General features: G+C 42.6%; 2 long non-coding RNA genes across 2 annotated transcripts in view; one reads left to right on the top strand and one right to left on the bottom strand.

The window, feature by feature from the left end:
* Positions 1 to 13,810, top strand: part of LOC144772474 (uncharacterized) — a 70,202-nt gene extending 56,392 nt beyond the window's left edge. The window contains exon 3 of the long non-coding RNA XR_013599759.1: positions 13,758 to 13,810. This is a non-coding gene — a long non-coding RNA (uncharacterized LOC144772474). The remainder of the gene's footprint in view (positions 1 to 13,757) is intronic.
* The window catches only part of LOC144772477 (uncharacterized), a 98,056-nt gene extending 82,827 nt beyond the window's left edge, over positions 1 to 15,229 (bottom strand). The window contains exon 1 of the long non-coding RNA XR_013599762.1: positions 15,061 to 15,229. This is a non-coding gene — a long non-coding RNA (uncharacterized LOC144772477). The remainder of the gene's footprint in view (positions 1 to 15,060) is intronic.
* Between the last annotated feature and the right edge of the window lie 9,130 nt (positions 15,230 to 24,359).

The following is a 24,359-nucleotide window of genomic DNA, read 5'->3' as shown; positions in this document are numbered from 1 at the left end:
TAGACAAATGCCAGGTATCTGTCGGGCTAAACCAGTGGTACAACATACAGAGATGTATACCAGCACTGAATAGTCTGAGGAGTAAAGAATCATTATTCCCTAATTTTTGGACAAAAGTCTATATACAGAGACAAAAGAATAACGTTGGTTGGAGGTAAAAAAATGTCCTGAGGAAGGTAGTCAAGAAATTAATGTATACACCGAAACACTTTGATGCTATGGACATTTGTACACTAGATCACCTAAACATTTGACTAAACTAAAGTGTAAGGATAAAAAACCTAATTTTAATAAGGGTTTGGTTCAATTAATGATTTATTTGTGATTGGTGTCTCCTTAACCTCTTGGATGCTCATGACAAGGCCAGCTCGTCATGCAGTACACTGTAGCTGTGCTTATGACGAGCTGACCTTGTCATGAACAATGGAGTTTCTTCATGTTCAGCACCCAGCGGGAATTGCCTTAGCAGCCAAGGTGTTAATGACAAAATTAATTGTGTATTATACTCTCCCGTTATATATTAATGCAGTGTTAATGAATTTAAAAAAAATGTTTTTATTGATTTTTGATTGTCTTTTTTTCTCATTTATGAAAGGATTACTGTGACTTTTCTAGATGTTAAATATGCTTGGATAACCATAAAATCCCATGTATATTGTTTTTAACCAATGTAAAACAAATGTTTTTGTAGAGATAAATAGCGGTTTATACGTATATTTTAGGTTTTATTTTTGGTAATATTGGTTGGTCCTTGGAATGAATGATTGAAAGTTGGTTGGTGAAGTTTACCCAAGGGGAAAACTTTTTTGACTTACTGTCTTGTTGGAAACAGAAAGGACTTTTGCCAATTAACTTGCAAACTGGAGATCCTCCCAAACCATGTCAGGAGCTCTTTTGCCCCTACAAATTCTCCCTCCACATTAGGGAGGAAGAGTAAAATATCTTCCACATAAAGCACAGTACAGTGGATCTCTGCCAACCCCTCCAGGCCTTGGAACAGGATACCGGCCCTAGCATGGCAGGCTAGGGGCTCCATGACCAAGACAAACTGCAGAGGCGACAGCGGGCACTCCAGCCTGGTGCCACATCCCACTTGGTAACTCTCTGACATCCCACTGTCTGTTCATACTCTGGCCAAAGAATTTGAATATAATATGTGAGTCGATGCCACAAATCTTTGGCCTAGGCCAAAATATCGCGTCACCCTATAAAGATAGGACCATTGTAGACGATCGAATGCCTTTTCTATGTTGACCGCAAAAATCGCAGTCTCTTCTTTGTTGTACATGTTGGCCCCCGAAACCCAGGGATCTTTGTTCTAGCTATGGGTTTTATGGCAGCTCTAACCTCTGGGAGTGTGATATCTTCTCCCAAAATGTCAGCTTCCTCTAAAGTTACCATCCGCAGGGCTAGTGCCTCCAAAAAGGTGTCAATGTCAACTGCTGAGCAAGCCAACTTGCTGCTATAAGCCAGTGTAATAGTTATGGAACATAAGGTTAATATCGCCTTGGCCAGACACGATAACATCATTGTCTTACCGGAGTTCCAGTATTACGTACCCGTGTTTAGCTGGCCAGCAAACCCAGGAGTGCGACCGTGCGGTCCATTTCTGCATGCACTCTCAACATATAATGCCTGTTGTCAAAACACCTCAACCTCTCGACCTGCTGAGCTACTTATTCTTTTGCTGCTAGCAGTGTTATTTGCTCCTCTGGGTGCCCAGGTGTGCGCTTCTCAACGTCTCTCAGCATTTGCTCCCCTGCAATTGGCTCCATCAGTAGTGTCCTTTGGATTCCCACTGTTTCAGAAATACACCTGCCCCTGTTTGTTGCTTTAAACATGTCCCATTCTAATAGTGGGCTCAAGGTTGGGTCTGCATTGTCAGTAAAGTTTTGCCCAAAGGCTGTCCCAATGATGTCCTTAAAAACTGAGTCCTCTAAGGCTTCTGATTTTAGTCACTATGTCAGTATGCAAGGAAGGTCTCTCCCCGAGTTCAGTCCAAGTAGTAAGGTGTTATTATCAGATATCATCCGGGATAGATATTCACTAGTCATAGTCAACTCATGAACATCAGGTGTACAAATGACCGCATCCAACCTCGCGTGTAACTCATGTAAGTGTGAAAGAAAAAGAACAGTCCCTCTCCTTTGGATGTAGCAGTCTCCATGAGTCAATGAGGCCCCATCAGTTCTGCCACTTAACAAATGCTCTGGTTGTCGAACAACCAGGGAGTCCCTAATGGAAGGATGGGATCGATCAGCCACACAGTTATGGTCTCCCCCCAGCATGGTCGGGCCCACCAGGTGAGGCCAGTTTTCTTGAGAGTAACACTAAAAATGTTACTTGGTCCACATTCAGACCATATATTCTACCTATAGTGATACCACAGGCATCCAGTCTACCAGTCATCCCTACATATAGGCTCTCTGGGTCTACCAGATGACCAGTATGTTGAAATGGAACTCCAGGTTTAATCCACACCAGGGTGTCCCTCGCAAAGGCAGAGTAGTTAGTGTAATAAGCTTCTCCCTCCTTCTATGCTGCAGCACTGCTAACCCTGTAGCACTAAGGTATGTTTCTTGGAGTAGTGCTATCTGCCCCATCCCCCTCCGATTGAGCTATGCAAAGATCTTATGTCGTTTGGACATGGTTTGCATCTCCCTGACATTCCACGACATACTCTTGTATGTTATGGTTGACGTCATGAGTCAGCTTTCACACTCTACTATTGACCTCTAAAGGCACACATCCCCAATCATTCATAGCAATCTGCCTGTGTCTATGTAATGATGCTCATCTACCAGGCACACCTTATGCCCCAAAGTGGATCAAATAAGCAAAAACTACTCCAACTCTCACTCCTCAGGACAAGCATAATGATGTCCTTCATCCAAACATGGCATCAACAAGCATCCATTTGTGGGTACAACAGGGGTAAACGAAGAAAAGAGTGACCAAAACATGTCGAATCCCTTAGTTAGGCCCCCCCCATCCTAATCAGGATATAACATGACTCATTCTCTAAAGTGTTGTGACATTAGGCCTCAAATCAATTGAGGGTACGGAGGTGACCCTCTCCCTCATGTACCTGGCAACTTCTTCATCCCCGAGCCCCCAAGCACATATTACATAATGTCATCTACCATGCCTGGGGTCATTCTAAGCAGTTTGTTGTTTGTGTCTTCGGTTGAGCTAGTTTCTTTGGTAAAATCAGAGTTCGGACTACTCAAAGAGAACCTTGGGCTTACACCATTTCTGCTTATTTCTGCTAAAGCCCTTGTCACTCGCCTCTGCTCATGCTGCGCTTCTGCTCCCAATGGAGCCCCTCTCTCCTTTCTGCTCAACTTCCATTGCCTAGGAGCTTGCTGTGTGTACTCTCTGCCACGCCCATCTTGCCGTTGTGTCTCAAGCCAATCCCACACTTCTTGCAGGGTTTTGAGGATCTGCACACCTCCTGTGTAATTACCTGCAAGCGAGCTGGAAACAGCATAGCGTAGATAATGTTCAGCTGCCTGAGACGACGCTTGACCTCCAGGAAAGTGGAGCACTGCTTTTGGACCCTTTTTGTAAAATCAGGGAAGATCATACCCTTGCTATAATCCCCTTGGAGGTTCACCTTCAGTTTGGCCTGCGTTAATATATGATATCGATCTCTGTATTGGAGGAGCCTGGTCACTATCAGGTGCGGGGAGGTCACAGGTCTGGGAGTGAGATCTGGCACCCTATGTGTTCCTTCTAGTGCATAAAACAATGAGAGCCCCTCCGGTGCCACCTTTGCATGCAGTCACTTCTCCAAATAGTCTAGCATTTTGTCACCCTCTGTTCATTCCGGCAGGCCAATGATTCTCATGTTATTCCATTGCGATCTGTTTTCACTGTCTTCTGCTATTAATTCTAGCTATCGTTCTAACCTAGTCCTCAATAGCGGTCAGCATATCTCGCTGCGCAGTGACCTCTGGTGGACATCTACCAACGTACATTTGGCCGTAGTGACCCCTTCTGTAAGGTGCTGGAGTTCATCTTTAAGCGGCTCAGATCTTTCCCCAGGGCGTCCATCTTCAATTCAAGTGCCTCTCTGGAAGTTGGGATAGCCTGCATTATATCATGGAGTGTAAATCAGTCCTGATCACCATCTGGTGGGGGCAGTATCTACCCTGCTGCCTCTCTAAGACGAGCCCACTGTCACCGTTTGACCAGGGGTATCTGGTTTGTGCCGCTGATTTACTTTCCCATTTTGATCTGTGGGTAGGGTACAGCTGCTCCTCTCTTAGGTGTCCCTCATAGTGCGTGATCAGAGAACACAACTGTTCAGTGTAGTCGGCAGACCAATTTCATCCATCCTCTTCACCCCTAGAGGATTTGGCCCGATGGTGTGCTCAGCACAACTAGCATCTGCTGTGGGATCAAGGAAGAGCCCCAGCTGTCAAACCACCTCTTCCATGTTGTTGTTCAGGCTTCCCCCCAATATCTCTGCTGCATCATTTTTTGGCATGCAGTCTCAAATTGGGAATCCCTTTGCCGCTCTTTTGTTATCCGCTGGGTCCCAACTGGATCCACAGTAGGGGAAAGGTTTGCACAATCCCCCTATCTAGCTCTCCCAGGTATGGGCCGGGCTCTAGGCATCCTAGGCACCCTTGTAGTGCTAACCAAAGTGCATCTCAGGCGGTTCATTCCCTTGTTTGGAGATAAAACCCCCAGGGCTGCGTGGACTCGGCTGGGCCAAACAGTGTCTTCGTCCTCTATTAGGGGTTGGGCTCCTCATTGCCCCCTCCACATCACCAGAGGCTCCGCAGTAAGACCGCTACAGTGCAGGGAGGCACATCATTTCAGGGGTCTCAGGTCTCTCTGCAACCACTCCTTCCTACCGCCCCGGCCTCACCTCAATAGTTTCATGTGGGCCTCTGGAAGCGCAGGTCCGGGGTCTCACATTGCCCAAAGTCTGTGCTGCATTCTTCCCTATTACTATGTTTCCCTCTGCCATCACTAGTTGCTGCGCTCCTTCTTTCACAAGTCCCCAGGATGCAGCCACCCAGTTCTCATACAGGGATCCCACTGGCGAGGGATATGGTTGACCTCCTGTTCGCCCCCTTCTTACACTTCTCCCACACCAGCACTTCTCCCAGCACCTGTGTATCGGATACCTCATCATCGACATACCGGCCCAGCCACCGGTCCACACCTGCTCTGCACAGCTCAGCCACAGATCAGGTCATCAAATCATGGGGGCTCACTAGTCGCTGTTAGCATACACAGATCAAGGCATCTATATGCTCTCCTCACGTGGCACTGTCTTCCGTCAGGGTCACCTCCTTCTTCCTAGGAGTCTCGCACAGCTGCCATCTTAGCTTTGCCAACATGGGGCACCCTACTGCTTCAGTGCTTGGTCACCATCTATACAGATAAGTCTTGACCTGATTTCTGAATTTCAGCAGATTTGGGTGTAGCTGGATGGTTAAAGGAAGATTTTTTCACATTCTTGGTGTCATGACATCCAAGCAATGGCCTAACTGACTGACTTTTCTAAATTTAGGAGCCACGGTAATTGGTAGATCTCAGTTCTGGAAGAGGAGTATATGACAAAAGAGATGTAAATTATATATGTAATTTAATTAATGGAATAAACAGTTCTATGACAGAGTTAGGGCTCTGTGAATAAGCATTGTCTGTTCACAGTAAGCCAATGTAGTTTATTCATGTGTGTGGATAGCCATGCTTTGAAGAAGTTGTAGGTAGCGAGTAAGGTGTTTGGGTTCACTTAACAGAAGGGAGTTACAATAGTCCTTGCAGGAGATGATAAGTACTTGAACAATGTCTATTCTCTAGGACTTAGGTATATAGGGCATAATCATTTTGAGTACCTGTAGTAATCTAAACCCAGTGGTTCATAAAGAGAGCCTCAAATGTTAGGTCCTTGTCTACCACAACACCCACGTTGCGTGTTTGGGGGCTGGAACTGATAGTTCACTGAGCTCTGTGCAAGACAGTTTGTTTGCAGCAAGTTAGCCACCTTTTGTAAGCATTTATTAAAATTGCAGGTCGGCTCCTCTGATTTCTGTTCCAGTCTGACAATCAATTGCACGTCATCTGCATAGGTGTAGAGTTCCATGGCAAAGAATTCTTTTAACTGGGACAAAAGTGTCATATATATATGTTGGAAAGGCTTGGGTTCAAAACAAAGACCTGTGGAACCACTGTAGAAACCTATGTTGGAGATGATCTAATCACTGATAGATGTAACATCGGAGATCTTTCTTGCAGGAATGACTTGAACCACTTCAGTGTTGTCTCATTTATGATAACTTTATCGGGACACATGAACAGAATTGACTGTGCGGTGCATACACATGCAACACAGCATGCACACTCTTCTCACCGGGATCCTGGTCCTCACTCAATCAAGGCTCTCTCCTTCTCCTCACAGAGTACACTGGTTTTGACAGGTAGGCACAAGGCTGGTACTCCAGGCACAGGGCAAACATTATTGGCTCCTGGGTGATGTCCCCTCACCTGGATATGAGACTGGCAGACCTTCCCTCCAGTCCTGGAACCAGCAGCAAGGTGTCCTGGTGATTTTTCCTCTCCTAATGATACGGTTCTGTTTAATGGGCTCATGCCGCACCAATATAATACAAATTTAGATAGATGTAATTTAGTGTCTCTCTTTTGAAATTTATGTTAAAAGCTTCAGCTCTTTTGAAGTTTATTTCATTAATTTTTTTATTGTAAGAGTTTTATATAGCGCTAGCTAGACCCGGAGGTATCAGAGCGCTTTAAATAAGGAAACAGCGTGTTATCAGTAACAGAAATTTCACATTAATTACAGAAAAATTACAAATTCAATACTGTTATCGGCAAGTCGAGTGTCAGGATTCAAAAAGAATAGGGGGAGCTTTCAGTCATCTGGAAGGAGGTAGCAGCGGAGAAAAAGGCGAGACAATATGTCCGAAGTCCAGCTGGGTAGGTGACGGCCAAAGAGGTGTGCCAGGGCCAATCTGCCCTATAGCTGTCGGTGCAGCTCCACCGGGAATCGGCCATGCGGGCTGGGCTCCGCCACATGAGTATAAGTTCAAGAAGAACAGGGGTAGCTGGGAGACCAAATTGGAAGGAGACAGCAGCGGAGAAAATGTGAGACATATGTCAGAGATCCGGCTGGGTAGGTGATGGCCAAAGCAGTGCTCCAGAGCCAGTCTCCCCTATAGCTGTCGGTGCTGCTCCACTGGGAATCAGCCATGCAGTTCGGGCGCCGCCGGAGTTAGAGAGATGATAAGGAGGTGACCAAAAATCAAGAGTCAAGATCCATGTGAGTGGTCCATAGCCTAGCCACAAGACTTCTCCTTGAAACTAGATGGGATCAGTGGCAGCCATTTAGGGTCAGGTGCAGGGTGGTGCTCATGCCCCTAGTTGTTAGAGTCAAGCCAGTTCCCAGGATTGGGTTTATGAGCAATCAGGAGCTTCCCTGGAGGAGAGGGGAGTAGATCAGATGGAGTGGGCCTGTAGATGCAGCAGCAAGGGCGCCATGTTGAAGTCAGGTGTGGATCATTAATTCTCCCAAGAAGGAGAAAGTTGGAGTGGGTCGATGCCGTTACTGGTCCAGGCTCCCGCTCGTTGTTAGCCAGGCTCTCTGAGCACTGCTAAAAGCAGACTTCCAGCGGGGCAGTAATCATTCCTTTCTGCATGTTGCTGCTTTTTTGAGCAGCGGGTGCCATGTCAATGTCAGGCAAGTCTCGCCTGGGTGCCATATTGAGCTTAGGCAGGGGATCGGGTGGCTTCCCCTACACATCTCAGCCCTCCAGGCCCCCACGCTTTGATTAGGTGCATTTTGCCCACCCCCAGTCCGACCTCTGCGTAGCAAAGGGCCGCTCATACTGGCGAACCGAGTCTCCTGCAGGCAGTGGTCACGAGGTTTCACGCAGACACCACCAGCCGTGAAGTCAATCAGCTTCTTGCTTTTCCGAAAATCCAATTTCTCTTCGCTGCTCACCCACGCCGTATTCCTTCAGAAAGGGAGGTCTGCATCGTCGGTCAGGGGAAAACAGCGTCCACCACAGCAGATATCGACAGGCTTCCCGGACGCCGGCGCCATTTTGAGGAATTGTCGCTCCGCAACATACATGCGCTCTGCGTTAGGAGGAAGCCTCAGTTCGCCGGACATTGGACCATGGGCTCAAGGCAAGACCCACAGCTTCAGACCCAGGGGTTTGCCGCAGTGTTCAGCTGTCATCGAGCCCCAGCTTGGCCCCAGAGCAGATCAGCCGAGCAGTGCAGGAGTCCGGGCAGCATAGGTACAGGCCGGAGTAGCAGCGGGAGTGGATTCAACGGGTAAGTTGGGTGTCAAATTCAACTTCAGCGATATGTTTCTGAAGTGCGCGCAGTCCGGTGCTGGGGAGGCAGGTGGAGGGCAAGTGAGGTTGTTTTTACGGGGATAAATTACCAAATTGGTAATCCCCAAACCAGGAGCTCCTCACTGCCCTTTGTCAAAGAGACACTCTGCCACAGCAGAAGTGGCTCCAGTTGTCTCCAGGCGAGTGGCTGGGAAATCACACCTGACAGTCATCCTCCACTGAAATATGCCCCAGAAAAGTTCACAGAACTAAGCTTTCCTCTATGAAGACTCCTTGGTTATGCTAACCATGTCAGTCTAATTATTTCCCCAACAATGAACCGAGGCCCCACTGACCATTTAACTTTTCCGGGACCTTTGATGCGCACTGGGAATACTCTGCTCATCTCCCTTTAGTGTGTGTGTCCCACCCCAGCCCTCAGGAATGTCAGCAATATACATCTCCTCTCTGGGTGATGCAGTCCTCACCTTTCCAGCTAACCCTGTACTTCCAAAATGGATTCCACAGGCCTCAATGTTTTGCTCCATAAAGAGCCACATACATTCAACCCAGCATGCAAAGGCAGGTATCACACACTGCCCTATCACATGCTGTCCGGCACACCACACAATCTATGCAAGCCAAAAGTGATTTAAGTACACAGACATGAAACTTTACAATTGAGTGCAACTCCAATGATGCAGGTAATATTTTTAGCGTTTTTTTTTAAAGTTTTATAGCGCAAACTGACTTGAGGGTATCGGAGCGCTTTACACGAGCACCAGTTGCGTTACAAGAAAACACCTTCATTTATTTATTTATTTTTGTTAGGCAAGGGGAGATGAAGTGATTTGCCCAGAATCACAGGATTTTGCTCATCCTTGCCGTGACTCAAACCTGATACCCCAGATTTGAGTTCGACCGCCCTAGCCGTTAGGCCAACTCCTCTCCCTATCCAAATATCCCTCATTTACATTACAGATTTAATGAAGACAAAATGATATGCTGCCACCACCACACCTTTGTCACTTAACTCCAGGTAACAGCAGTTGCCCCCTACCTTCATGAAAGAAGTGCTTGGTGCACCTCTCCAGATCTAAACACATTGCATATTTTGTTATGTGTTATTTTATGTGTATTTGTACAGCGCACAGCTCACCCTGGAGGGTATCCTGTTGCTGACGCAGGAGCTAAATTGGATGAGCCAGGGTCGGGCTAGGTGAAGAGTCAGATCTTCAGAAGCTCAAATGTAGGGGCAGGTCAATCGAAGGTTTAAGAGTGAGGTAGGAGAAGACACAACTGCCGGATCTGGTTCTACACACGCAGGGTGTGTGTGCGAGTTGGAATCTGGCTGAGCAGAGATGTCTGGTAGGTTTGTGGATGTTTATGGGGTTGTTGAGGTATATGGGACCAATGTCAGCCCCATGAGGCCCAATTAGGTATGTGGGGCCAATTTTGTGAGATAGGCATGGTCATGGTGTTCATGCAATTATCTGTATTCGCCATAACCAAAAATCAGTACCAGGGATGCAGATATCGATGCAGCTGCAGAAAGCAGGACAGCAGTCAAGTCTGTCACTGTGTAGGAGGCTTTTCCATCTAAGCAACAGATAAGAGGGAGAGGGCACGCATCTCAATAATTGTATCATGACTTGTATACTTTGGGCTTCAACACTTTACACTTTATTTTAGAAAAGTTAAAAACTCAATACAGTATGAAGCTTGACCTTTGCAATTAATATTTCATCAATAACTGCAGATAGCACTAGAACATGTGATCAATAAATGACCTAGCTACGCATTCAAATGAAATTCAAGAGTGCTAATTAGACGCCAGATTGGAAAATGAAAAATGTATTTTCGAGTGCCCTCATCAGATTTCAAGAAAACACAGATTAAGGACAACTCTGCTCTTCTGTCACCTGTTAAGCAAAATGAATTATTTGTGCTCACTACTGCGGATACAGAACAAAAGGAACACGCTGTGAATAGGAACATCCAGGCCCGCGCTTTTCACTTTCATCTCCTTCTTAGAAACTACCCAAGGAACAGTGTGACATTTTCCAAGAAAATAAGGCTGAACGAAGTGATCCATTGTTACATACTAGCTTTTACTGATGTAAAAAATTACATTAAGAACAACCTGAAGGATGCTTTCAATATTCTATCTACCATACCCCATTTCAACGACTGACACGTTCTTTGGTGTCGAATTTCTCAGTTCTTTTTTTAGGTGAATCTATTCTAAAATATATTTGTCAGTCCTGAAAACAAATCTGCATTCATAAGCATTTAAACACCACAATGTTTACTGACACATTGCTCTGAAAGGATCCATAATAGTGGTATTTAATTGAACACGAGTAATATGCATTTTTCACAGAATTCCATTTATTTAAGATTTTAAGGTCTATTTTTTTGCAAATTGGTACAAAGGTTTAAATCCATATTTATCTATGTTTCTCGCAATGCAGCAAGCCACATTGCTGTGCTGTGCGAAAGGGAGAGGACAGGAATGCGAGGCATTTAACATTATATGGTGCGTTCCTGCTGTCTGCCTGCGCTAGCGCACAAAATGCTGCCTAGTGCCAACGCAGGCAACGGTGCAAGGGTGCCTGCATTGTAGGCACAAATGTTTTTCTGCCGGAAGGGGTACCTCGCTGCACAAAAACAATCCTCAAAGGCCTTTTCCTCTTTTTCAGTGTGCGGCATAATGCAGCACACTTACAAAAAGGAAACAATAAGGAGAAAGAAAGATATTTCCCCTCTTTTCGCCTCTGGTGGGGAGCCGTACAATTCTGGGCATTCACAGGTCTACCAGTGTTAGTAAATGTGAGAATGTGCCAGAATGCATGGGTGGATGTGTGCGTACACCCACACTCTAACCTTGGCACGCCTCCCTGCTGCAGAGTAACACACGGCAGCAGATTAGCACTGCCTTTTGTTACTCTACATTTATCAACACATGCAGGGTCATGCGAGGTGGCCTTGTGTGGCTTGATAATTCTCATTTAGGTTTTGAGTCACCCTTGCATCCCGAGAAAGGACGATGTAAAACCTTGATAACCATGGGACTTAGTTTTTACTGTACATTTCTTCAGTTTCCCAGCCTTTGCCTCCTTGCTTCCTGACAGTGTGCTCAGAACACTCCCTATTGGCGTGCACGATGTTTGTTTCATCTTATCTTTTCCATCCCAGTTACACTGTTTTTCTTCTACTCTAAAGAGGCCGCACAATACATTATGCCAGGGCATCGCTTCACAAAAATTCCTCATTTCTCTCTGCCCTTCAGACCCCCTCCGTAATACAGATAGTGCTGGTGCACACATAGTACCAACGCTATCCAAAGAGGGCTTTCCCTCATCTGCATGGGGGTGCGGGCTCATGCTAATGAGGGAGTCTCTTTGTCGCTGTGCCATGCCTTATTATAGACGTGGCCATAGAGGCAAATAATCTGTCAGGAGGTGTGTTGTAAATAAACTCCTCCAGTCAGTTGCAATAAATAAGGAGATTTATTCAAGAGCACAGCAGTAAAGGACCCAGCGCCTGCTGACCAGTCAACCAACTGTCCAAGCAGAACCTGGAGACACAAAACTAACATGCCAATTCTAGAATGGGAAAGAGAGAGCATAGAGTAGAGTAAAGATCATAGAGAGAACAGGAAAAACAGGCAATTAGTGTACAACAAGGTGCACTGACAGTGCACCCAAAAAGGTGCACTCTCAGTCCAGGACTAAAAGCAGGGCATTTCCTGTTTGTTTCTTGTAATAAACATCCATTAGGTACATACCACTGCTTAGAGCATACACTGATGCCCACGACTTAACAAAATCTGTTGAAAAATGTGAAGGAAGCTTTAATTGATATATTGATATATTTGTATTGATCATAATATAAAAGCCCAACAGATTTGTCCGTCTAAACCAAATGGTTTCTTGCTCAGGAACAAGTTGCCTAAAATTTGCTTATCAGAAACAAACTCTTCCTGTCTCTTCTACACAAATGTCAAATGTCGGCTGGACTATAGTAACATGGTCTACCTGGGAGCACCAGAGGCCACCTTGACTAAAATACAACGAACACAGAACGCTGCAGCCCGACTACTCATGAACCTTCCCTCCAGAGTGTCAGCTAAACCCGCCATCAAAGCCCTGCACTGGCTCCCGGTCCATCAAAGGGTAGAATTCAAAGCCATGTGCACGGCCTACAAACTGATTAATGGAGCTGGCCCTCCGATTCTCAGCGACCTGGTAACCCCTTATATAGCTCCCAGATCCCTGCGGTCCGAGAATGAACACCTAGCCAACATCCCCAAATTTAAAAAGACACGCACTGGAGGCCGACGCTTCTCTGTGAAAGCTTCCACCGGATGGAACTCACTCCCCCATACCCTCAGACTGGTACCCAGCTATCTTACTTTCAGGAAAAAATTGAAAACACTCCTATTCCTGAAATAACGTACCCCCCCTCTTCCTTTTCTCCTCCATCTCATCTGGATATCAAAATCATCACAGCGCGGGGATGCCTTCGGGTCACCAGGCGCTCTACAAGTCGTTAAAATAAATAAATAAATAAATAAACAAGTGACCAATGGGATGGGGTACCAATTTGAATAACTCGCTCCTTTTCCAGTCATTCCAACCTCTGTGCTACATACAGCTCCCTAGTACATAAAGAGGATGGAAGCACACTGCCTCACATCCCAGCAGTCAAGTTGCCCCAGTGCATCATCTTAAATTAAGTACATGATAACACTTATTTCGGTAGTCGTCCTTAATTTCTAACCCTTATTGATGCAGCTTGTGGTGTAAAACTCTGGACACGTGTTTCTGCATTAATTCCTTTATCAGTAGAGAGAAATACGTAATATTGGTGGTGCTAGAAACGAGTTCTGACAGATGCACCTGCACCCAATAAGTTGTACAAAGACATGAGAAGATACTGGGCAGTATTTCCAGCACCCCCAAAAGAATGTGTTGCTTTCTACTGAAGATGGACAACTGTCCTGAAACATGTGTCTATAGATACACAGTACTGACTGCACCTACAAAGGCAAATTTGAGCCTGGCTAAGTATCTGGTCCCATAGCAGCATGCTCCCACCCCAGGAACATGCACCCTCCCTAACAATGCTAATACCCATCAACCCTATTGCAAGATTTGAGGGAACACCTCTGCTCTGGTATCTTTCTCTAGGATATTTCCCCTGTTAAAACCAGGCAAAAAGTCCAGTTGAAAAAAAAAAAAATGGAAATTCATGTGGGACACTCATTTTGCATATCATTCTGTTTACTTCAAAATATCTAAACAAAGAATTACTGATGCCTGAGTGTTAAGTGATTCAGGGGTAAAGGAATTGCATTTTGATAGCTAGGCCACTTGTTATCGACCCCCTAATGTTGATGTAATCAGAATGCCACGGTTGTGTTTCAAACAGGTGACGTGGAAAGATGCTGTGGATCGTCCAGGGATACTTCAAGACTTCCCAAATAATAGGTAATTGTGATGCTCCGATCTAGATATTATTGTATGAATTAACTGCTAGGTCACCTTCTGTGCAAATGTTACCACTTATTAAAAATTATAAAACAGTCAGTCACTTTAGTAATTGTGAAGTCTTTGACTTTTCATCCTGACTTTTCTTCCCTTCTACCTTTGACAGATACATGCCTTACAATCTACGGCACAGTAAAAGGCTAACAATTTGATTTGTTGATGCCACTTTAAACCTATCCATATGTGACTCATCAGTTATTTGTCCAAAGCTGTAATTTTCACTTGATAGGTCAAAATATTTTTCATTTCATTTCATGTTACAATTTGCCAAGTCAGGCTGACAAGAAAAGCTCACTACTAGGTGCATTTTATTTTTCAGTTCATCTGGTGGCATCACACGCAATGGCACAGGCTCACAGTGAGAGCAGTTCTCCACCTTATCTTAAAGATCTAATCTTGATGCATTAGCAGAAGCTAAATACAAACATGAGACACTTATCAGAGTAGCTTATTATGATAAAACCTACACCATAAAACCTTCAGGGCTACCAACGTCTCATTTCTCACAAAGAAAATTGAAAAGGCGACCAGTTCAGCTAAGGATTCTACTAGATGCAGCAACTTAATTTGCTTTTTTTCTAATAAAGTCAGTGCCATCTATTCCATGTTCCTGATGACTGCATGGCTCCAACTGAATCTCTGCCTGGTTCAGGTCCCAACGTGTCTTAATTTCAAACTTTTTCATTTCAACGTAGCTGTTACTGTCGTACGGCAAATACTTTCTCAGTTAAAACTGTGCACTTGTTGGAAAACATTAATGTCAAAACTGTGCAAGACTGATTCTGCGCACAACATCAGGATATGTTGGTCATAGTCTTTCTAGCTCACAGTGCACCATCTGTACCCCAAACCTGAAAAGGTAAAAAATTAAATGTGCAACCTCAGAACATGACAACCCTGACTACCCAAGTAAATCCTGGTAACAGATCTAGAACGTTTTAGTTTGGTAACTCATGCATACCGAAATAGCTACACAAGAAACACACAACATGATGTTTCAATATTTATTGAAACAGTGTATTCTTGAGTACAATACATATGCTGTAGTAAGCAATAGAATAACGTAGTTAGCATAATGAGAATGGGGAAGAAGATAAACAGTTAAACAATTTTGCTGCAACACACAATATATCCTTGCATATAAGTACTGTAATATATTGTTCTCCTGCCTACCATTACCTTACCTGGATGAATCAGCCAAATCCCTGTAGATTGATCTAACTCCCCTATTACCTGTGGGTAAGTGTCGTCAGGGTGCCTGTCTTGGTGGAGAGCTGAGACTCATCCCACGCATGAGGTAAACAGGAATCAGCTAAGCTGGAATTCCGGCATGTGGCAACCTCTTAGTGCCAGCAAAATGCTCCTCTAACTAAACAAGGGAGTGATATTATTTATATAATAAGCATCACCCATGTTGCCATGCTGAAGTCCCAGTCATACCTCTATTGATGAGTCTCTTGAGATACCTCAGTCGCTAAATGGACAATAACAAACAATGACAATTTGCACAGTGAACTCAGCCCTTGTACAGAATGTTCAAGGTATTAGATAATATGATTTCAGAGTGAAAATGTTAGCAAAGCCATTTCCGAGAATATTATCCAGCACAAGCATGCAAACAAATGCGTGTCAAATGTCAGAGTGTTTAGGAAAATAAGGCAACCTAATGCGACCACCTGACACTATGATTAAATCTAGCTGCCCTTTGGATGCTTCAGGAATATACCCGTCATTGGTGAATATTCTCAATATTTCAATTTCCATCGCCACAATCTCCCCTACTTGGAAGCACAAAGTGGTGGTACCACTACTTAAAAAACCATGTTAGATGTTTCCATACCTATGTATTTCTGTCCTGTATCTTTGTTGTCCTACCTATTACGGTGTTATAAAAACACATTGATTATCAACTGAGGCCATAACTTTCTTCATGTCTCACAGTCAGGCTTCTACCCACACCACTGTACTGAATACGCCTTATCTGCAGTTGCAGAAGAGGTAAGGTGGAGTTTAGATTTAGGCAGATTCACTGATGTTATTTTGCAAGATCTGAGTGTGACATTTGACACTGTCTCACATATCATGTTACTCAGACAGTGCTGTAGCTGTGGGATAAAGGTCAAGGCTCTAAGTTGGATCTCTTCTTTTATAAAAGATTGCAGTGTTTCAGGTCTTTCTAACTGATCAATTTTCTCATATCTGAGACCGTAGCAATTTAGTGTGTAGTCCCTCAGGGCTCGTCTTAGAGTACCACCCTTTTTAATATCCACGTTCGTTTTTTTGTGGACCTTTGGAATCCTTTGGTTTCACTTTATTCCCAGAAGCTGATGTTACCTAGTTTGTATTTTCTATTTCTCAGCAGCTCGTTGGAACATCTTAGGAGCTGCCTCTGAGTGGTTTCCAACTGCACGGGGCTAATTGCTTGCAGCTCAATGTGAGAAAAACAGAAGTTCTGTTTGTGGGGAACCAGCCACACCGTTTGTCCTTTGTCTTGTGGCCTGAAGATCTGGACTTGTTCCTACCATGAAGCCCACAGTTAAAGATCTTGCGATTTGGATTGATACTGATCTGACCATGGACAACCATTTCAAAAAGCTAGCCTGTTGTTGCTTTGATATCCTGTGGAGTCTCAAAAAGATTATTTTGACTTTGCCAGATCAAGCGCAGAAGGCTGCAGCCCAGGCAATTATTATCTCCAGTCTGGACTACTTGAATGTCCTCTCTCTGGGGGAAGACAGTTCTTCATCAACCGACTGCATATTATCCTGAATGTTGCTACTCGGCTGCTGTTACTCATACATAAGTACCAAATGGTATAGTCTCAGATGCCTCTTCTTCATTCATTCCCTTTGGAGAAGTGGAACAAATCTAAGGCTCCGTGCTTCGCATATCAGGACTATTTGGACTGTTGCCATGTCTTTTTCAGACACATGTTCCAGCCTTCTGCACATCATATAGCGTTGAGATCTGCTAGCTCTAATTTGGTCATTTATCCCAGGTTGAGAAGAGCCAGATTAGGAGGATGCTTCTTTAAATATCTGGCTTACACACTTTGGAATTCCCTTCCCTTTCAGCTACATCACAGTCTCAATAAAGCTTTGCTTGGGAAACAACTGAAGCCTTACTTTTGTGAAGCAGCATAGGTTCTCCAGTGACAGGGAAGCACGGATGGGGCAGCCATGCCCTTTATAAAACTTATATATAAACACAAACATGTGCTATGGTGGAACTACTATGAAGCCCAAAATAGTTTTTATAACCTAAAACAATTTTGCAATAAGGGATGAATAAAAATATTCATCCAGTTAAACGAGTCCTTATGGAAATAGGATTTTGCAAGCAGCGGTATAAAAATGAGTCACAAGAATATCATTGTCAGAATATCATATGACATTAATATTCAGTTATAAATATTGTCTACAAAAATATTACCCCATTAGAATTAACAATAGACAATTTAAACTCAGTGGGATGATAGTTAGGACATGGTATTATTGCCAGACAATATTTCTATGAATTACAGTTTGACATACAACCTGCATAACTCTTTTAAAAGTGGTATTATTATGGGAAATTATTTTGGTGAAATGCTGGTCGCCTCAGCCTGAAGTACAATATATATACATATATATTTCGTCAAAAGATTCTAATTTACCATTCACGGTAAGTTTTATTTTTTTATCTCAAAAGCTTCAAGGACCTGAAAACTTTTGGTCCAAATTCACATAGCAACATATGCTAGCAGAGATCATCACTTATGCCTGGGCAGAGATCTTCACCCTGATGGTATTCACCAATGCCGGGCAGAAATCTCTGGCCAGTAATTGGATTCATGAGTATCCACCCCCTTACACAAGGGCTTGGACACTCTAAAGACAATTACAACCAAAACCTCACTACTAGTACCTGTATGACTGGACTTCTGATTTATGTCTATATACAGAGAACGTCACAGTGCATGATGAGATCGCCACCTCAGCTAATGAAAACTTTGAATGGCAAGTGTAGGTAAACAGAATTCACCTGGCCTAAGTCACACAGACCTGACTCATATTGATCTACTAAAGAAATATATCCAACTCCCATTTTGTTCTCCCCTCTTCCTCTTGGACTCTGTGATTTTGTTACCTGAGGGAAACCCACAGATCAGCTACAGCTACGTGGATGCAACCATCCTCTTTGAAGTTAAAGAGACACTTCACTGAGGAGGAGACAGACCTTGTATTAACCTGTGTTGTTGATAAATATAGGATAATACATTGTCTTCTTCTATAAAGCTTTAGATGAGTTGATAAGGTGGCAGGAGAAGGGAGACACTGTTGATGCAGACAGAATTATGCACTATAGGGAACCTAAAAAAGGCAAAACAAAAGTAGGTGGAACAGTAGTTCTCAAGGATTCAGGTTTTAAAGGCTCTTCGTGAAAGTAGACCTGGATCCCATCTATGTCTCACCACCATGATAAATATATTCTCTATGCCATGAGCCCCGGCTTACTACATGGCCTTTCTGTTCCAGGAAATCCTGATATAAGTCAAGATATGAAACTATATTCCTCTATTTTAACAATAGCGTTCTCCACTACATTAACGCCACAGTCTTTAAACTCCATGCCTTACAGATAGGGACACAACTAAAAGTTGTCACAGAGACATAGCTTTACACACCTATTTTCAATATTTTTTAATGATTAGATTTATTTGACAGCAACACTTTTTTATACAGACCAATGGCAAGTGCAGTGGAACAACAGCAGGAGTAGAATTAATGTGGCAGGATGACAATCAAGGTACTCTTCTAATAACATCCCAACCACAGATAGATTACCTTGCATAAAGGGTATGGTTTGACATGTGCAAATCCTGTTCTTTGTGAGGTTCACATTTTCTAGCAATAACCATTAGTTCGATGGGGTAGTCAATAAATGAGGAACATTTTTTGCACCATTACATTTCACCAGGAAGATGTACCAAAGTTGATTTAGAGACAGATCAGTGTCTTAGATGAGATTAAAACATACATTCAAGAAATGACAAAGTTTCACTGAGAACGTTTTCATTGGTAGAGGGAGCATGATACAAGGTTACATGTCTTGGATAAACCCATGATACTGGCCCTATCATGTTGGTACCTGTGTCAATCTACAGGACTAGGGCACATTTCTTTGTCAACTGGGGCACAACCAACAACCCACCTGCATCCCTGACAAACCCACATCCTCAACTTCCGGTGGCCTAGTATAGAGTAGCTGGACATGTGGACAACCTTCTGTTATGTATGGAGAGCAACCACCAAACAAATAAAACTTTTGCTGAGCCCTCTATTACTGCCTTATCTTGGCACAAAACAACAACACGTTTATACCCACCCACCCCAAATTGTAAAGAAATAGATATTTATACACCCTTGTAAATCAATATAACCTGCCATAAACTGTTGTGCTATTTTATGTGTCTAGTTTTGTAGAATGGTGGTGTGAGAATGATTGTACTGTATTTTGATTACCATGTTGCAATATGTATATATTAACTGGCATTGTCACACACCGAGGAAAGTAGAAAAGCATATTGGAACAGTCGGAGGACAAATTTAGTTACAGAGACCATGGGGAAACATGCAACAAGGTTACAAAAAGTTGACTAAAAGTTGTCAAAATCATAGTCCCAAAGTTTAAAGGAACATTTAAGGCACAAGAGAGAGTTTTAAAGTTTGTCAGAAAGTTAAAGTCAATGCCACCGCCCAGAGGGTGTGTGAGAGATGCTGTTCTGGGTTTTTTGGTGAAGTTCCTTTGTCTCAAAGTTTAATGCCACAATCAACTCCTCTACTGATGCAGACAGTTGGGATTGTAGGAAAGAATCAAGGACAACAACAGAAAGACTGGTCAAACTGAGGTATGTCTGGAAGCAACAGGGGCATACAAACAGGGATAAAAGACGATAAGCCTACACCAGGAGATCAGGAGTTTGAAACGTTCACATTACTGGTCAGCGATGCCTCCCAGGTTGACCTTAACTCTGCAATCATCCCTTTGACATTCTGAGATGGCACATGCTGCCAAAAAATCATCGACCTCATCGACTCCTGGAAAACAGCTATAGAAACATACTCTGGTGCTTAGGAAAGTTATGTGCGAGGGCTCAGTGGTGTCTAGGTTAGAATGATCCCTACAACCATGTTTTTTCTGTGTGTAAACCTGCAGGAGGAGGAAGTGTAGTGGGGGTGATGTTATAGGACCTTTTGTAGTGAGGCCTCTTGAATGGTCACCACAGGGAGGCCTGCTCGTTGGACATCACAGATGTTTCGTCTTCTGGGCCAAGAGGAGACCAAACATCTGAATCTACCTGCATGCAGTGTCCTGCCATCCTTCCCACTTGATGGGCTCCACAGTCTGTGCCCAGAGTATTTAGGATTGACAGTGAGTCAGTCTCCAGACAAGCATGCTGTCCCTGCTGGTGGTTTGGCCCTCTTTCTTAGTGGGTGTGCTGGAGTCTTTTAGTGCTTTCCTAGCAACTAAGGTAATTTGTCATCTTGGCTGTTGGTTCCGCTGTTCCCCTGGTTCCGACTGCACTGCCAGTGGAAAATCAATGGTGAGAAAGGAAAAACATGATGAATGCATGTGTCCACTGCTTCACGTAAATATAAATAATTTTTCATTATCATAGGAGTAAATGAGGCAAATCTGAAGGATATCACACTCCCTTGCCATTTAGGTTTGGTATTACAGCGAAGGCATGTTATTTCATCAAGGAAAAATAGCCATCTTTGTCTTTGTTCGACCCTAGCAAGTGATACCTTGAATTTAATAGGAATGCAATATGTGCACTAAATTTTGCAGGCAAAGTAGAATATTGGTTTGAGCTGATGGTGAACAGATGATGGCTGCTGGGTAGAGCATGCTTTACTAGTTCCTGACTATGCTCATTCTATTTGCATTACTTTACATTGACCACTTGTTATGTGCATTATGTAATATGATTGAGATACATTTTTAAATCGTCTGAGATTTGTATCTGACATGATGTATAAATGCCACATCATACCGGTTATGGACATTTCATAATATTAATTCACTCACCTTTTGAATAACCTATATGACAATTGAGAAATTGCCATTTTTTATAAATACAGAGGTTTTCTCTTTTCAAAGTTCTTGTATGCTAACATTTGTGGAAAGTTTTAAAACACATTTTTGAAAATAAATACATAAATAAGGAAAAGATATTCATTCAACCATACAATTCACAGGACAAACTGTTATACATGCAAAATGTATGCAAAAAACAACATAAAACATGAGACATGACAGAACAAAACTTGCAAACCATATATGTAAATATATATTCTGACAATGATGTACTGCCTGTGTGATTTCAGCTGAGAATGGTGGGTTAACCAGGCTGTTTTAAGGACCTTTCTTTTGGGTGGCGTGAGCCTGCATTACCATGTATGTAGCTTTGAGGATACTCTTGAATGATCTGTGCCAGCCACAGAGGACCTTCCAGCTCTATAGAGTACTCTTGGAAATGTGAACACCCACTGCAATATTGTACATGGATATTTCGTACCATACTTGGCTTTGGTCTACATTACTCAGTTGATTTTCTTCTCGTCACATTGAGGGCACAGCTGGGGATATGCTTGGAGTACCCTCTCCACGATGATCTCTATTTCTTCTTGAGGAAAAGCTGGTGTCTCTTTCTTCAAGATCCTCAGCTAGTTGTATGTCAAAATACCAACCTCAAAAATATCATGCTGCCTCAATATCAATATTAAAATAGTGACATCAAAGATATCAACTTACATACTTAAAAAGTACCAACATATAAATAAAATTAAGGTGGTCCAAAATAATGACTTTTTGTTAGGTAAGTAATGAATAAGGATGGCAAAACTGTAGCTCACTTGACTCAATGAATTTTAGGTGAGGATGAACTTAGTTTGATATCAGATGTTCTCTCCTCTTTTTAATCTGCTAATTTTGACTAAGCACAGAGTAGGATAGATCTTTTTAAATTTGGATGAAAGTTAAAGCTGTAAATTTGATACAACACTAAGGTGAGCGAAAGTAGTGGTAAGGCGGAGAATGGTGGATTGAAGACTGTGTATTTTATATCAATGGCATCAACAACCTCCTCACACTGACTGAGTTGAATAATAATACTGGAGTCAAAGTGATCACTTTCTTAATCTAAATGTTTTTGGAGTACAGTTCCCCCAGTAGTTTTAATCCAGCCCCCACTTTCATACATAATAATATGCCTAACATGCCATATGAGTCTATTGCCACATTCCATGAAGCAGTCACTCAGCACCTCAAGAGGCTTAGAAGATGTAGGAACAATAAAAGATCAATTTGTCTTGAAACCAGGTAAGAGACCTAAGGGATTTATACAGTGATACAGGTTTAGTAATCCATCTGTCTGATAATAATAGGTACACAGTAATTATGTTCAAGACCATGTACGTAACATAGGGTGCACGTTAGGTTAGTGAACCCGCTTGCTACAGCAGATCTGAGAAGGTGGGTGCATTACAGGCCAGTATGAAATGTGTTGCAATGCTTGGATTGGAAGTAGAAAGGACTTATAGAGTGGAAGGAAGTTTTGTTTTTACGGTGTGCATACCCCAGGATCCCCATTCTGTATTTATTGCCTAAGGTACATAAAAACCTGATCAATCCTCCAGGGAAGCCCATAGTCTCTGCTATGAGCGTTCGCTTGAGAACACCTCACGAGATGTGGATTAGTTTTTTAAGTCCTTTTGTTGTCTTTGTTACCTTGATATATTGAAGGCACACATAGTTAGGAAGATCGAAGGCATTTGTTTAGAACTAGAATGTTTCTTCATCATTTTGGACATGAGTAGCTTGTACACAAGCATTAAACATGAACTGAGAATCGGGCCTGTAGGCACCTTTTGCATACTAGATCACTGTCCCACCTTATCCATAATGAAATACTACTCAACATGTTATACACAAACAGCACAGCTACAAAGAACCGCCATTGGGTCCTCCTCCTCCCCCAAAACACCAACAAATTTACAGGCTGATAGGAGAAGACAGTCCTTAGTGTCTTTGCTAAACACGTCATATTATGGATCAGGTTCGTTGATGATATATTTCCAATTGGAATTCGTAGTTCACTGGAAGCATCAATGACAGGAGGGTTGAATTCTTAGACATCACAATGGAAGTGAGTAGAGAAAGACTTAAGGCTGACATATCTTATGGCACAATTCTAACCTCAGTCCACAAACAAAATAAAGATATGTTGGATGAATGGGTGGTTCAGATGTACTATTATTGCTCTTGTCCAGCATTAAATAGGGAAAGATCATAAATTTGGAGGTATAGATTTACTTTTCTTACTGCAGTACAACAAACATGGGAGAAAGTGCATATATTTGGAAGGATAGGGTTGTCTACCCAATACTAACTCCAATCTAGCAAACACCAGTGATATTGCATATATCTGGAGGCAGGCAGATTTAAAATTCCTTGCCAGACCATTTATCATTTATCATTGGAGGGAGTGAATACATTTTGATGGAGTAGCCATATATACTGTTCCAACACCAGTCTAACAAACAATGGAAAGAAGGGCATAGGTTTGTTGAGTGCAGGAGGGGAAATTTTATTATTCTTACTCCAGTCCAAAAACATTTGTGAAAATGCATTAATTAGGTGAGGGGATCAGATTTACTATTCTACTTCTCATTGAACAAATAATAGACAAAGTTTGATTATTGAGGGATGAGTAGATTTCATGTTTTAACTCCAGTACAACAACCATGGGGCATATATCTGGGAACATATCTGGCAACATCATATATACTATTCTAATTACTGTCCAACAAACATTGGGGAAATTGCAAATATTAGGGGAGAGTATCAGATGTATTGTTCAGAGACCAGACCATCTAATATTGGGGAACGTGCATTTCTTTGGGGGTGGAGATCTCATATATCCTACTATTTAACTACAATTCAACAAGTATAGGAAACAGGGCATATATTTTGTGTGTCATATTTACTATTCTAATTTCAGCAGAACAAATACTTAGGAAATTGCATCTATTTGGGTGAGTCATTTATACTATTCATACTCCTGCCTAGAAATGATTGGGGCAAGTGCATCTATTTCTGGTGTCTGAATAAATATTCAAGCTGCTATAAATGAATAAAGTGTGGTGCTAATTTGAAAATTAAATTTACAAATTGTACATATTTAATGAACCAGTTACATGTGTGTTAATAATTAAACATTTTATTATTAATTTAAATTGACAATTTAAAAATGGTAAAAGCACAAATGTTTACATTTTTTATATGCATGATTAAAACTATAGGCTAAACATATACTCAAAAAAATTAAATACTCATTAAGCTGTTTTTCAAAATTTTACATAACAAATAGACCATTACTCTATTTAATTAAATACATTACAGCAGCAGTTCATAAAGGTTTTGCTTCTGTGGACTC

This window comes from Lissotriton helveticus, chromosome 1_1 (genome assembly GCF_964261635.1).
Source record: "Lissotriton helveticus chromosome 1_1, aLisHel1.1, whole genome shotgun sequence".
NCBI lineage: Eukaryota > Metazoa > Chordata > Amphibia > Caudata > Salamandridae > Lissotriton > Lissotriton helveticus.
Note: the sequence above shows the minus strand (reverse complement) of the source record. Positions and strands in the feature narration are given on the sequence as shown.